The 13,040-nt window shown below is 54.0% G+C and overlaps 1 protein-coding gene across 3 annotated transcripts in view; it reads right to left on the reverse strand.

The window, feature by feature from the left end:
• The window catches only part of RIMBP2 (RIMS binding protein 2), a 208,878-nt gene that overhangs the window by 170,612 nt on the left and 25,226 nt on the right, over window positions 1-13,040 (reverse strand). Inside the window, exon 1 of one of the 3 annotated variants that reach the window (XM_046025599.1) lies at window positions 1,054-1,181. The exons of the other annotated variants lie outside the window; for them this stretch is intronic. The gene's annotated coding sequence lies outside the window, so the exon portion shown is untranslated. Of the gene's footprint in view, window positions 1-1,053; window positions 1,182-13,040 lie in introns of those variants that run through there. 3 annotated transcript variants of the gene reach the window in all.

Consider the following 13,040-nt stretch of genomic DNA (forward strand, 5'->3'; position numbering starts at 1 on the left):
GATTTCTCCAGGGTCTCTCCAGATCGATACATATTAAAGCTGCCCACTTTGCAACAGCCCACTGGTTGGGATCTGCTGGAAAGAACCCTCACAAGCAAGCAAGGTGTCCTCCGGCAGGGGGACAGACAGTGGAATGTCACTCGGCACCAAGGGGTGAGGAGCTGTCGAGCCATGAAACCCTAAATGCACATCACTGAGTGAAAGAAGCCAACCTGAAGGGACAGAATGCTGTACGATTCCAGCTCCAGGATGTTCTGGAGAAGGCGCAACTACAGAAACAGTGAAAGATAATTATCTGCCAGGGAGTGAGGGAGCAAAGATGAACACGAGGATGTGGAGGCTGTGACGCTACGTTGTTGATCTTGTGATGGAGGGTCCGTGTCATCATACATTCGGCTGAAACCACAGGACAGACAATACAGAATGAGCCCTAAGATAAACCGTGGCCTCTGGTTAGTAACGATGTATCGATATTGGCTCATCCATTGTAGCAAACGCACCCCCCACACCCTAGCCAGGGGAGATGCTGGGCTGCAGGGACAGGGGGTAGACAGGGACCTCACATTCTGATCAACCTTTCTATTCACCCTAAACTCACCTTTTTTTTTTTAAGATTTTATTTATTTATTTGACAGAAATCACAAGTAGGCAGAGAGGCAGAGCAGGGTTCGAGGGGAAGCAGGCTCCCTGCTGAGAAGAGAGCCTAACGCGGGGCTCGATCCCAGGACCCTGAGATCGTGACCTGAGCTGAACGCAGAGGCTTTAACCCACTGAGCCACCCAGGCACTCCATGAAAACTCATCTTTTTAAAAACATTAATTTTTTTTTCAAAACTGACCCCAAAAGGGGCATCTTGGTGGTTCAGTGGGTTAAGTCTCTGCCTTCCACTCAGGTCATGATCTCAGGGTCCTGAGATCGAGCCCCGCATCAGGGTCCCTGCTCAGCGTGATGCCTGCTTCTCCCTCTCCTATACTGCTTGCTTGTGTTCCTTCTCTCGCTGTCTCTCTCTGTCAAATAATTATTTTTTTTTAAAAATCTTTAAAAAAAACTTACCCAAAAAGCACCTCACCACCTCAGCTGCTGTTCTTGTGTAGACAACAAGCGTCTACACCAGCCAGGGTCCGTGGACTTCCTCCTCTTTACCCCGTGGGTCTCAGCCAGACATGCCAGGTGGGACATGCACTGTCTGGGGACAAGAGTCTGGGACATCTGTGCTCACCGCTACACCCATGGCCCTCGGAGTGGCGCCTGGCTCTCAGACAGGCCTCTGTAACTGGTGGTGCAATAAAAGATTTCATTTCCTTGTGTTTCCGCTTGGCCCTGAATGACAGTTAGAACATTAACAAGTGAAAATTGAAAGCTGAGATAAAAAACCTCCCCCAGGAAAAGTAGCCAGGCTGCTACATTCTCCAGAGACACAAGTCAATAAAATAATCCTTGAGAGCCAGAGACACTTGGATGGGTCCATAAATTAGCCATGTGCAAGGCGGCCTCGGCGCCCAGCGTCTCCGCTCCAGGTGCACGTGCTCCGCTTGCTGTGGCCTCGGTCCTTGTTGGTCCGAATGGTGAACCCCACCTTGAGCCACACGCCATTTCTCTGGATGGCACAAGAGGACCATGGGCTATCCACCCTCCTGTGGGGTTTCTTCCAATTTCTCACCAATTCTAACCATCTCAGCCACCAATTCTAACCATCTCAGCCACGAGGGATGAGGGGGACAAGGGGGAAGGAACACACTGTTGGGAAAACCTCACCATTACCCAAAGGAAAAGGAGCACAAGAGCAGGGCCACCCCCAGGGACACCGTGAACCTGCGCTCGGGGCCCAGGAGCGATGCCCTGTGCTTAATTAAACCTGTTTGCCACACACGAGCAATTCTATGGGCATAACCATCTCCCGTGAAAATTGATTTTGCTCTCGCTGAAGGCCCTTGGACAACCACGTGGAGGCCTCCAGCACAGTGAAGCCTCCCCTCAGCCTCATGTCCTCATTTCCAAACTGAAGGTAAAGTGCGGCGTTACTTTCTAAAATAAAATGGTTTCAGGAAATCGGTTTTCTGCTGCAATGTTAACTCTTCATTGCTACTGATCAAACCAGCAGCTCTCATTCGAGCGCACACTCTGTTCCGAGCCCTGTTCCCAGCGTGTTACCTAGAGCATCTGCTATCCACAGATGCTTGTGCAGCCGGTGCCTGCTGCATGGGACACGGGAGGACACGGAGGGTGCACGAGTCCGGACTTGGGCGTCCCCATGGCCCGGTCATGAGCAGCCCCGGACGCCGTAAGTCAGCAGAGATGGAGAAAAGGGGTATTACTCCCCACTGCTGGTGTTCCCAAAGGGGGGAAATTTTTCTGTTCTGATATGCAAGAAATACCTAACATGGGCCTTTGGAAACATGACCTTGAAAACTTCAATACTAGCCAACCACCAGGAACGATGTGAAGCAGAGACGGGAGACACTCGTGTACAGCCAAATGAAGTCACCAGGGCAGTCTTCCCCAGGTTTCAGACCGTTTCTATGATCGTCGAAAGACCCACTGTTTTCTCCGACGGCCACATGTCCCTAACGGTCTGCTTCGAGCCACATAAGCCACACCATCCTTACAAGATGGCAGGAGCATCCGACGGTCCTCATTTGCATTCTGCTGTTTGCCGGCTCCGAGACAGAAAACTAGGTAGTTGGCCAGATCACGCCACCCGACCGGCGCCTCGGGGACAGGCCTCTCGGGGGCTGGAGAAGGATTCCTCCCGACCGATGACTTCCTCGACGTGAAGCCTGACCTCGTGCCCCTCCAAGTTCGGACTCCGGCTCCAGCCACGCTCCCTCCTCCTGCGTCATCACTGTCTCACCCCGTTCTCTCCCTTCATCAGCCTCGTGGGCTGGGAGGTGCTCACGAGGGCCTAGAACTGGAGCATAAAGCAGGAAAGCACACGGTCTCTGCTGGTCCTGGAGTCTTGGGGAACAAAGCGGGTGACCCCGTTGGGGACAAGCCCTCATGCGATGGCTATGTGGTCCACATGGCGGGGGTTGCTCAGTGGGGCTGCCCGTGACTCGGGTCCTCTCCCATCAGGCCATGACTTGGCTGGCCCCACTCGCTTCTCTGTTCCTGTCCTCACAACAAGGCTCTTGAACAGAGCAGATCCCAGAGTCAATGCCATGTCTACCCACTGCCCTCCACAACCCCTGCCTTGGGGCCCGGACCGTCCTGGCTTTGGTACAAGGACACCTAAGACATGACAATACAGGCTGACAGCCATCACTGTTCCTGTCTTCTCCCAGGACACCTCCACCTCCTGGCCTTACTGTAAAGAGTTGGTGCCTGCTGTCTATTAAGGATCCAGTTGCGTTCCTGTGAACGTGGGATCCGGGTTTCCCCACATTTGTGGCAGGGCCGTCCTTCCCCCTCCGTGCGGCCTTGGTCCCCTGGTCAAAGACCAGCCAGCCGCCTGCACGTGGCTTTATTTGTGGACTCTGTTCCACATCGGGGGTGCAGGACGAGTGAGCTCAGGGGTCTGTGGCACAATGCTGTGCCCTGGTGACTAGGACTGTATCCTGCACTTGAAATTTTGCTCAGATAGTAGACCCCAAGTTCGGTGTTCTTTTGTTGGTTTGTTTGTTTTCAAGATTTTATGTATTTATTTGACAGAGAGAGAGAACAGGCAGGGGGAGTGGCAGAGGGAGAGGAGAAGCAGGCTCCGATGTGGGGCTCCATCCCAGGACCCTGAGATCATGATCCAAGCTGAAGGCAGATGCTCAACCGAAAGAGCTGCCCAGGCGCCCTTCCCTATTCCCTGTTCTTACCATCCCCACACACAAATGTTTTAGATAAATTAAAAACAAAACCCAATTGGAAGAGAGAAGGTGGTACTCTCCAGGATGCCCCAAGGCCTCCCGGAACCTCAGGGAGGCCCCTGCTCTGCCTGGAGCTCTGTAGTCTGTTCTCGAAGTCAGATGTCCCAGAACGAATTATTCACTTCTTTCACAACCAACAGGAACACATCAATGTACCTCTTCTCAGTGCCGGGCACTGTTCGATGTGTCTCCTGAATTAGCACGTTAATCCCGACAGCGACAACCTTAGGAATCAAGGCCTAGGACCACAGCCACACCTTGGACTAGACAACAGAGTTCCTCTCTGGAGACTGCAGGGCCAGGCTGCATGATGGGAGCTGAGCCCGGTGGCCTCCCTGGACTGAGTTCAGGTGCTGGGATTCCCCAGGGAGCCACACTGCCTCCCACCGGAGGGAGGGGCTGGCTAAAAGCCAGCAGCCCTCTTCAGCCTCCCACCCTGGATCGCACAAATCCACACCCAGACTCTTGCTTCTGAGTGCGAGTCTAGGGTTAGACGGACCCTGAAATCTCAATTCTCCAAACCCCTGTGACTCTCCACCTCCAACAGCTGCCCTCCATGGGGACCTGACACACAGGCTGGCCAGCAGTCCCTAAGATGCAGCTTTCCCCGAAATGGCCACCTGCCATTTGGAGAATAGGGCAAAGTGCCCACCTGAGCACGAGGACACATGCTGGCTGGGGGCCTCACAGTGCTCACGCTCACCCCAGCGGCAGCCACATGGGCCACCGCGCCCCCCCCCCATCATGTCCATGAAGCTGGCTGGACATGGAACCCCGTGGAAATGGTCGCAGTATCTGCACCAAGTGCAGAATGAGGAAGCCCATGGGCCCATCATCAACAGAGGAAAGCAGCAGGTTTCTACCGAAATTTTCTCACAGACAAGAAAACTAGATCCCTTCAATGTGGAAGGAAGGAGAGACTGCCTGGGTCACTCATCCTGGAAGCAGGCGTCTGTTGTCCACTCATCCCCAAACTGACGGAACACATATCAGGAACAAAGGAGAGAAGGAGACATGGCCCTTCCTCAAGGACCCTGCCCCACACGCCAGCGGGGATGATGGAGACGACAAATATTCACACAAACAGGACCGTGTCAGCTGGCACCTCTGCTGGGAGGAAAGTAGAGTGAGAAGGTGTGAAAGGAAGGGGTGAGGTGGGCAGGGCAGGCCTCTTGAAGGAGGTGTCCTATGAGGAAAACTGGAGTTTGAGGAGCAGTTGGCATGCCGAGATAGGGAGATAGAGAGCACACAAGAAAGAGAAAGAGTTCTCGGCAGAGAACATAGACATGCAAAGGCCCTGGGGCAGGATGTCTCACTGGAGAGGCCACCTCTCACTGCCAGAGAAACTAGACAGTCACCTCCTCCTTTGAGACAGAGGGAACGATGTGAAGAGGCAGAGAGGTCTCTGATTTGCTCCAGCAAATCCTTGAAGAGCCCAAGAAGGTGGTAAGACGGTGTCCTGTCCCTCCAGTGCCGTGGGCTAAATCAGCTTTCCTAGCTGTCAGCCTTTAATCCATCAGGGCAGACGTGTAAGCTTGGTTAAGAGAGCAGTAAGACCCAGCCTGGAGATGCAGACTACATTTAACCCACAGCTGCGGAGTGACCCAGACGTCGCCAGGAGCCTCATTCATTATCTGGTCCAGGAAGATAAACCCGTATGAAGAATCCCAGGTATCCGGGAGATGAAGAGTCGTTATTCCCAAGAGCCTGGACACTAGGGGCAGACTAATCCATGCCGGGCGCCACACCAGCATCCATACCCAGCCACGGCATGTGACACCCAGGACTCACGGAAGGGACACAGCCCGCCTGCCCCTCCTCGGCTGTGAAACCTGCGGGACAGCTAAGAGCCGCCACTGGACCTGAGAGGGCTTGAAATCCGCCCCGATGGGAGTATCTACCCCGTGGAATTAGGCAAAGACTACATCCCAGCTAGCTCAGCAGCAAGCACCACCCTCCTAAACCCACTTCTGTTTCACAGACAGAAAATACGTAAGAATTAGCCATCCCACAGCACGCAGGTCACGGTCACCAGCTCTGCCCCGAGCTCACTGCTCCCTCTCCTCCAGCACCACTCGGCGCTGTGGACCCAGTTTTCCAGGTCCCTCCAAAATCCCTGTGTTGAAATCCTAAGCCCCGGTGTGGCAGAGTCAGGAGCCAAGGCCTTTGGGAGGTGATGGACACGAGGGTGAGGCGTTCATGAATGGGATTTGTGCTTTTATAAAAGAAGACCCGGAGAGCTCCCTGGTCCTCCCACAGCATGAAGACACAGTGGGAGACTGGCTGGCGGCAACCCAGGAAAGGGTCTCACCAGAACCTGCCCACCCCAACGCCCACCTTGGCTTCCAGACCCCAGACTATGATGCACAAACGTGTGCTGTCCCGTAAGTCTCCATCCATGGGATTCTGTTACAGCAGCCTGGGTGGGCTTAGAAACCAGTCAACACACTCCATGCCCCAGACCCAAGCAATGAGATGAGCCTGAAACCCACGCCAGTCTGGAGCGGCCTCTAACACTGGGGAAAATCACGGTCTTTCCTACAGGAATTAAGGGAACAAGAAGCCACTTGGTGCTACAAGGGAGGCCAGCTTTAACTCCAAAGCAGCATAGACGAGATTGAAAGAAACCAAGGCCTGGTTTGTGACATGGAGTCTCTAGGTCAAACCACACCTGATGCTGTCTTTATCTGGGCCATCAAGTTAACCTGACTCCATCCACTGCCTCTTAATACTTAAACACTTTGCATTTTTCTCTTAAAGAAAAGATTCCCAACCAATAGAAATCCCAAACAAAGGCTTTACATTTTCATCCTCCCTTGCCTCACTGAACCGACTCACTAAAGCCCTCTCTAATCAGTCAATCATGTAATAGCTTTGCTTGTGTTCCCAAGCTTTTAAAGAAAAACAAATAAACAAAACCCAGAACCTCCAGTCAAGGACCTCCACGCTCCATCCAAGCACTGGGACCTGTGAACACAGAAGCACGTCTACACCATAGAGGTGACTCATTTGTACTCGGGCTGCTCTTAATGACTTTCTGTCCCCATGGCTTTCTGGCACGAGTCAAAGGTCGCAGACACACTTTGCGCCCGGTACTCCGGAACGAAGGGCATGCCCACATCCCACCACGGGGTGTCACGGAGCTCACGCATCACCAGTCAGCGTCTCCTTAATCGTGATGCAGCTTCATCTGCTGACTTCTCTGTAATAAATAAGAAGTGAAACAAGTGTCCCCAAGTCTTGTGCTCCCTGCCAACAGGAGAGAAAATGATGTGGCTCTGTGTGCGGCCGCCCGGCCCGGTTTGTCAGCAGCACCTAACCAACAGGTGTTCCGACGCAAAAACCCACTCCCATAAGATAATCCTGAAGGACAAGAAGGGTTACACCGGAATCGGCGTATCTTTCAGCACGGCAAAATACCACAGTCGTCGTTTACAAGGAAACAGGCACTCCCCAGTATCCCCTCAGAATGCACTCAACCCTCAGACGACATTTCCCAAACCCTCAGCAAAATCTGAGCCAAGCAGTAAGCATCTAGCGTACCGCCATGAATTCGGCGGGATGTCTCCACGGGTAACTTAAATTCTTTCTGAATTATTTCCTACACTTCAAAAAAAAATTTCTACAATGAATATGTTACCCTACTAATCCAGTAAAAACAACCTGAAATTACTGTAATTATGAAAAGACATAGAACATGCATGGTAACTTTTGCCGCAAAAACAGTGAACAGTGGGGACCCTATGCACAAGTTTTGTGCTGCTGTCCCAGCCACCTGGGCCCCATGGCTCTGGGGGGACAAGCCCTTGGAGGCCCCATTCACAGGCCTCCTGGGTTCCCACCCATACAATGGCAGCAAGTTGGAGGAGTTGGGGGTGGGAGCTGAGGGACAAGGAAGTACTACAAGACAGAATCCTGTGACGCGTGTTGGTCAGCAACCCACCAGCTTCTGGGCCGGGTCAGGCACTTAGTGTGCGGTTCGACACAATGTACGTTTATTTCTCACACAACCCATCAGAACAGGTGTTCCCAGTTGGTGGCTGATTCCCCTCAACCCAGAGGCTCAGGCCCCTGCCGTCTATGGCTCCCCATTCCCCATGACCCTGAAGGCCTCAGCGTCCCCATCACCAGGGCCCCAAGGCACACCCAGCCCCTCCCTCCCTCCCTGCACAGCCTGCCCAGATTTGGGCTTCTCAGGACAACCGAGACAACCACCTTGACAGGGAGGGTCTGAGGCCCAGCCGCCTCCCCAAAAGGGAGAGGGGATCGTGGGAGTAGGTGCCGCTTCTGCCCACGGGCACAGGAAAAACCCCCAGTCAGGTAAGACCTGGTATCCCAAAGCTCTGTGGGGAGAGGAGGCTGCACAGAGGGAGGGACCGGAGCTGAAGAACTGTGAAGACGCACCAGCACGTGTGGGCAGACCCGAGACGGTGTGATCGCCGGCTCGTGGAAACCCTGAAGACTGTGTCTGCTCCTTTGGAACCAAAAGCAAGAGACATTTCCCAGCAAGCTGGCCTGGGGTGCACTGTGCTCTCAGGGGGGCCATCTCATGCCCGCTGCCCCAACAGGTGCGATTGCACCCCCCGGAGCCCCAGGCACGGGAGAGCCTCCTGCAGCAGTCACGGGCAGCTCCCTGTCTGGCCTCCACCCAGAACTGCTTTGAATGCTGCATCAGGGCCTTGCCTCCTGGGCACAGCCCTCTGGTAACTGTGAGCGTCAGAGTGCCTCACCTTCCTTATTAGTGGGTTCGCCTCCCACACAGACCCAGCTGGGTGGGGGCCTCCCGCCTGCACCCATGAGCCCGTGTACCCCTAGCATGCCCCCCACACAAGTCTTGGCATGTGAAGTCCAAAAGGAAGCCTCACTCTCTCTAACACGAACGCGGTGTAGTCTTTATCCAAAAAAGCCCAGAGTTGGCCCCGTTGCATGAAGACCCCTTTTCTCCAGCCTGGGGCTGAGGAAGCACCGGTTTTCCTAACCCATCATGGCTTTCTGGGGGGGGGTCGGGCAGAGAGGCAGAGGGGGCAGAGGGGGGCGGGGAGAGAGAGAGTTCCTTCTCAAAGAAGCAACTGACCCTATAATTTCTCATTTAGACCTATGCCTTGAAAGGAAAATGCCACGAATAACTGGGAACCTCCTGACCTTGCAGGAAAATATCAAAGAGATTGCAAGCAGTGTTTTCTTGAACCAAAATTTATACAGTCTCATTTAAAAAGGACAAAAACAAAAACCCACCTGCTCTGTAAATGTCACAGGAAGGTGCTCAGCGTGGGTTGGGAAGGCTAGGGCGGAGCGGGTCTGGGGCTGAGAATGGAGACTAGTCCAAGTACCCATTCAGGGCTCAGTGTTGTGTTTTGAAAGAGATCATTGTGCTTTTCCGTGCAACTGGGCGTGGGTGGGAAGGGATGCACCACGCCAGCAGCCCGAGGGGATCCGGGAGCTCAGAAAGGCAAAATTAAAAGAAGGCACTACTCAAGCAAAGTGCAGGACAGGCCACCAGTGTGATGTGGCCATGGGACATGGGCCACACAACAGTACCTGGGAATGGCCCCCAGCTCAGTCTTTCCCTATTAGAGACCATCTGAGGCCAGGGAGTGTGACAAGCCCTGCAGGCACCCTACCCAAACCAAGCCCGAGGCCTTAACAAAATCCCCCACAAGGGCCTTAACAAAATCCCCCACAAGGACCTGCACCTACCCCCGGGGACAGAGAAGAAGGGGCCCACGGCAGAGGGTGTGGCTTCGCTGGGCTGCTGTGAGCCTCCCTCACCATCTTCCACCAAGTCTGCGATTTCCAGTCTCTGACGCTCCTCTGAAGAGGCCACCAACGTGCTTCTTTTTTAAATTTCCCTTTCGATGTATATTTTATCTCTCATTAAATATGCGTGTGCTGAGAATATTCAAACTCAGAGGAGGAACAGCTGGACAGGAGCCCGGCCATGTTTTAAGCATGGATCTAGTTAGGAGCAGAGAGCTCGGCCACGTGAGACCAAAACGCAAGGTGCTTGATTTATTTCCCCGTCCTCCCACAGCGCCACCCCTGGAGCCCTTGTAAAGACCACAGGGACTCCCTGCCCTCCCGGAGCTGCGGCGTCCTGCGGAGGCCAGCCCAGCTGCAGGGAGAGCTGCCCAGCACGGGCTCAGGTCCCCCTCCCCGAGTTCCCCTCACAAGTTCCACAACCACCTTCCCCGGCCGCCCCAGGTGCCCGCCAGAGGCCTCTGGTTCTGCAATGCCATAGCCACAGTCCCCGAGCAGCTACCGGCACCTGGCTTCTGTGGCAGGAAAGGTAATTTTCTGGTTTGCATTCATATGTGCCAAACTCTTGCATCTTCTCTGTTCTGCGTTTGGAGAAAATGTGGCCACTTCAACTAGGAAAAAAGGAGTCGATGACATTTGGGGAAAAAATGGACCAGGAAGATCATATTTCACTGAGTAAATTGACAAAAGGTCAAAAACCTTGATCTTTACCACCAATGTGCTTTGTCTGAAAGCCGAACCACCTCTTAAATATTTATAGGCGAGAGCCGTGACAGCAGCTCACGGTCTCCCTGAGCCCAGTGGAGCCAGGCCACCGGTTCCGTTCCGTGAGGCTCAGCGCAGGGACAGACCCGCATTCCTGCTGCGGACGGATCCAGCTGCGGGCCAGCAGCCACGGGGCTTGGAAGCAGCACCATGAGCTCCTTGCTTCAGACAGGAGCGAAGGGATGCGCAGGCAGATGGAAGCACCAGATGGGAGCACGGCGGCCACGGACGTGCACTCTCTGCCCAGCTCTGTCTGCTGTGGCCTGAAACGGGGATGCCCCAGAGGCCACACCCACACCCAGCACCCAGATCTTAGTTGCTAAATACCATTCTCCAAAAAAAGAAACCATGGTCCTGGGGCACCTGGGTGGCTCAGTGGGTTAAGCCTCTGCCTTCGACTCAGGTCATGATCTCAGGGTCCTGGGTTCAAACCCCAAATCAGGATCTCTGCTCAGCAGGGAGCCTGCTTTCCTCTCTCTCTCCCCCTGTCTCTCTGCCTACTTGTGATCTCTGTCAAATAAGTAAATAAGTCTAAAAAGAAAAAGAAAAGAAAAAGAAACCACTGTCCTTGGAGAAGAGGGCTAATTCTGGGACCAGAGTAGGGAACATGCCCAATGGGCTAGGAGCTGGGAGCAGCGTATAACACCAGAGGTCAGAAACAGGGGCCACACAGAGCGCAGGGGCCTGGAAGGAGCTCCCTGGGCCCTTTCCTCTGTGCATTAAGGTACATGATGATAATAAGTCGAAGCCCGGAACAAAGCTATGATCCATTAATCCACACTAATATAAATAAATAAAAATATATAAATAGGGAGAAGGAGGAAAGCTTTTCCTTTTTTTGTTTATTTAAGATTTTATTTACTTATCTGACAGAGAAGGAGCACAAGGAGGGGGAGCAAGAAGGAGAAGCAGAATCCCCACTAAGCAGGGAGCCTGATGCAGGACTTGATCCCAGGACCCCGGGATCATGACCTGAGCTGAAGGCAGACATGTAACCGACTGAGTCCCCCAGGTGCCCCCCAGGTTTCCCTACAGAGGAAAGCCAACAAATAACCGTCGAAGGAATCACAAAAAACCACCACACTGTAAGTGTCATAAGAAGCAGGTATCGTTGTGGGTAAGAGTAGGCCGCGGATGCTAACATAGGGCACGTCCGATGAGAAACAGGGACTTCCCGTGACCTGGTCTCACAGTCCCTCCCCAAAAACTACCTGCCAACCACAGAGGGGACCGTGGTCACTTCACAGCGACTGGCCCCCAGCCCACTGACCCCGGTGCTCATCCCCCAAAACCTGTGGCAGGTGGCAGCACTCACCCAGGCCCCCACAGGAGCCAGCAGGCACCTCCTGCCAGAACACAGAATCTAAGCGCAGTCACGGGGGGCGCCCCACACACCCCACATTGGGGGCAACTGTGACATTGTCGGCCCGGGTCCCTCAAAGACGGTCCAGCGAGCACAGAGACAGAAAGGCTGAGACACTGTTCCCAGGAGATTCGGGGGATTGGGAGCAGCCCGAGTCAGCACCACGTGGGACCCAGGTTGGGTCCTGCTGGGGGACAAAAGGAAAAGGAACAGCTACAAAGGGTCTTACAGGACAAGGTAAACAATGTGAAAGTTGTCTAGATGGACTGAGTCATACTATTGTATCAGAGCTCGACGGGCAGCCTCGCGGGTTTCCTGCGGTTCTGAGAGGGGGCGTTCTCGCTCTTGGGAAAGGAGCAGGGAAGAGTACTGTCAAGGCGGTGTGCTGTCTGCAGGGTCCTCAGAGACGGGGACATGGGGACAGCCTCGGGATGGCACGCAAGCAGCAGCCGCCCCCACCAGAGACCATGGAACCTGTTCTTGCAGCTTTTCTGCAAGTTCCCCCCAAAAGCCCCCTTCCTTCCAAAGTCCACACTAAAGGCTTTAAAACAAACACAGAAACAAGGACCTCACAGGAGCTTGAAAGCAGGGCCATCGGAACAAGAGGTTGTGAAACGGGATTTTGCCTGCCCCTATGTCCCCAGTGGCTCTCGCTCCCGCCCCTCCCCCACCCGCCATGCGGCACTCCTGGGCACCAAGCAGCTCTTTCTTTACCCCAATGTTCTCCAAAGTTACTGTTAAAGGCAGGACTATGTGATCTTCGGGTCATGAGTTTAAGCCCCACGTTGGTCTCCCCAGCCAGCACGGAGCCTACTTACAGATAGGTAGGTAGGTACGTATGTAGATAGTCAGATAAAGGCAGGACTACTTCCGTAAGAAGAGTCTTGGTCTAAGATCCCAGAACACTGATCACATCCCATCAGTCCATCCCTATCCCACTGCTGCCTGCTTGGATTTGGTCTGAGCTCTGCAGGAAAGAGGCAACAAGTTCCCTTGCCTGGTACAGGGCCTGGCATACATACTGTTTATCAAATGAGGGGGGTAGGAGAGAGGGGAGGTGGGGAGAGAGGAAGGAGCGGGGAGGGAGGGTGGGAGGGAAAGAGGAAGAAGGGGAAGAGGAAGGGAGAAAGAAGGAAAGGAGGAAGGGAGGGGCGGGAGGGGAGGGGGTTAGGGAAAGGCCCAGAAGGGATGGGCAGGGCAGGAGGTAGGAAAGGATGAGGGAGGAAGGAGACGTCCCTGTGTCCCCGTCTTTTAGGGACAAAAGGGACTTGACAGACTGTATCTGATCTTGGCTGGAAACA

Source organism: Meles meles, chromosome 12 (assembly GCF_922984935.1).
Source record: "Meles meles chromosome 12, mMelMel3.1 paternal haplotype, whole genome shotgun sequence".
Lineage (NCBI taxonomy): Eukaryota > Metazoa > Chordata > Mammalia > Carnivora > Mustelidae > Meles > Meles meles.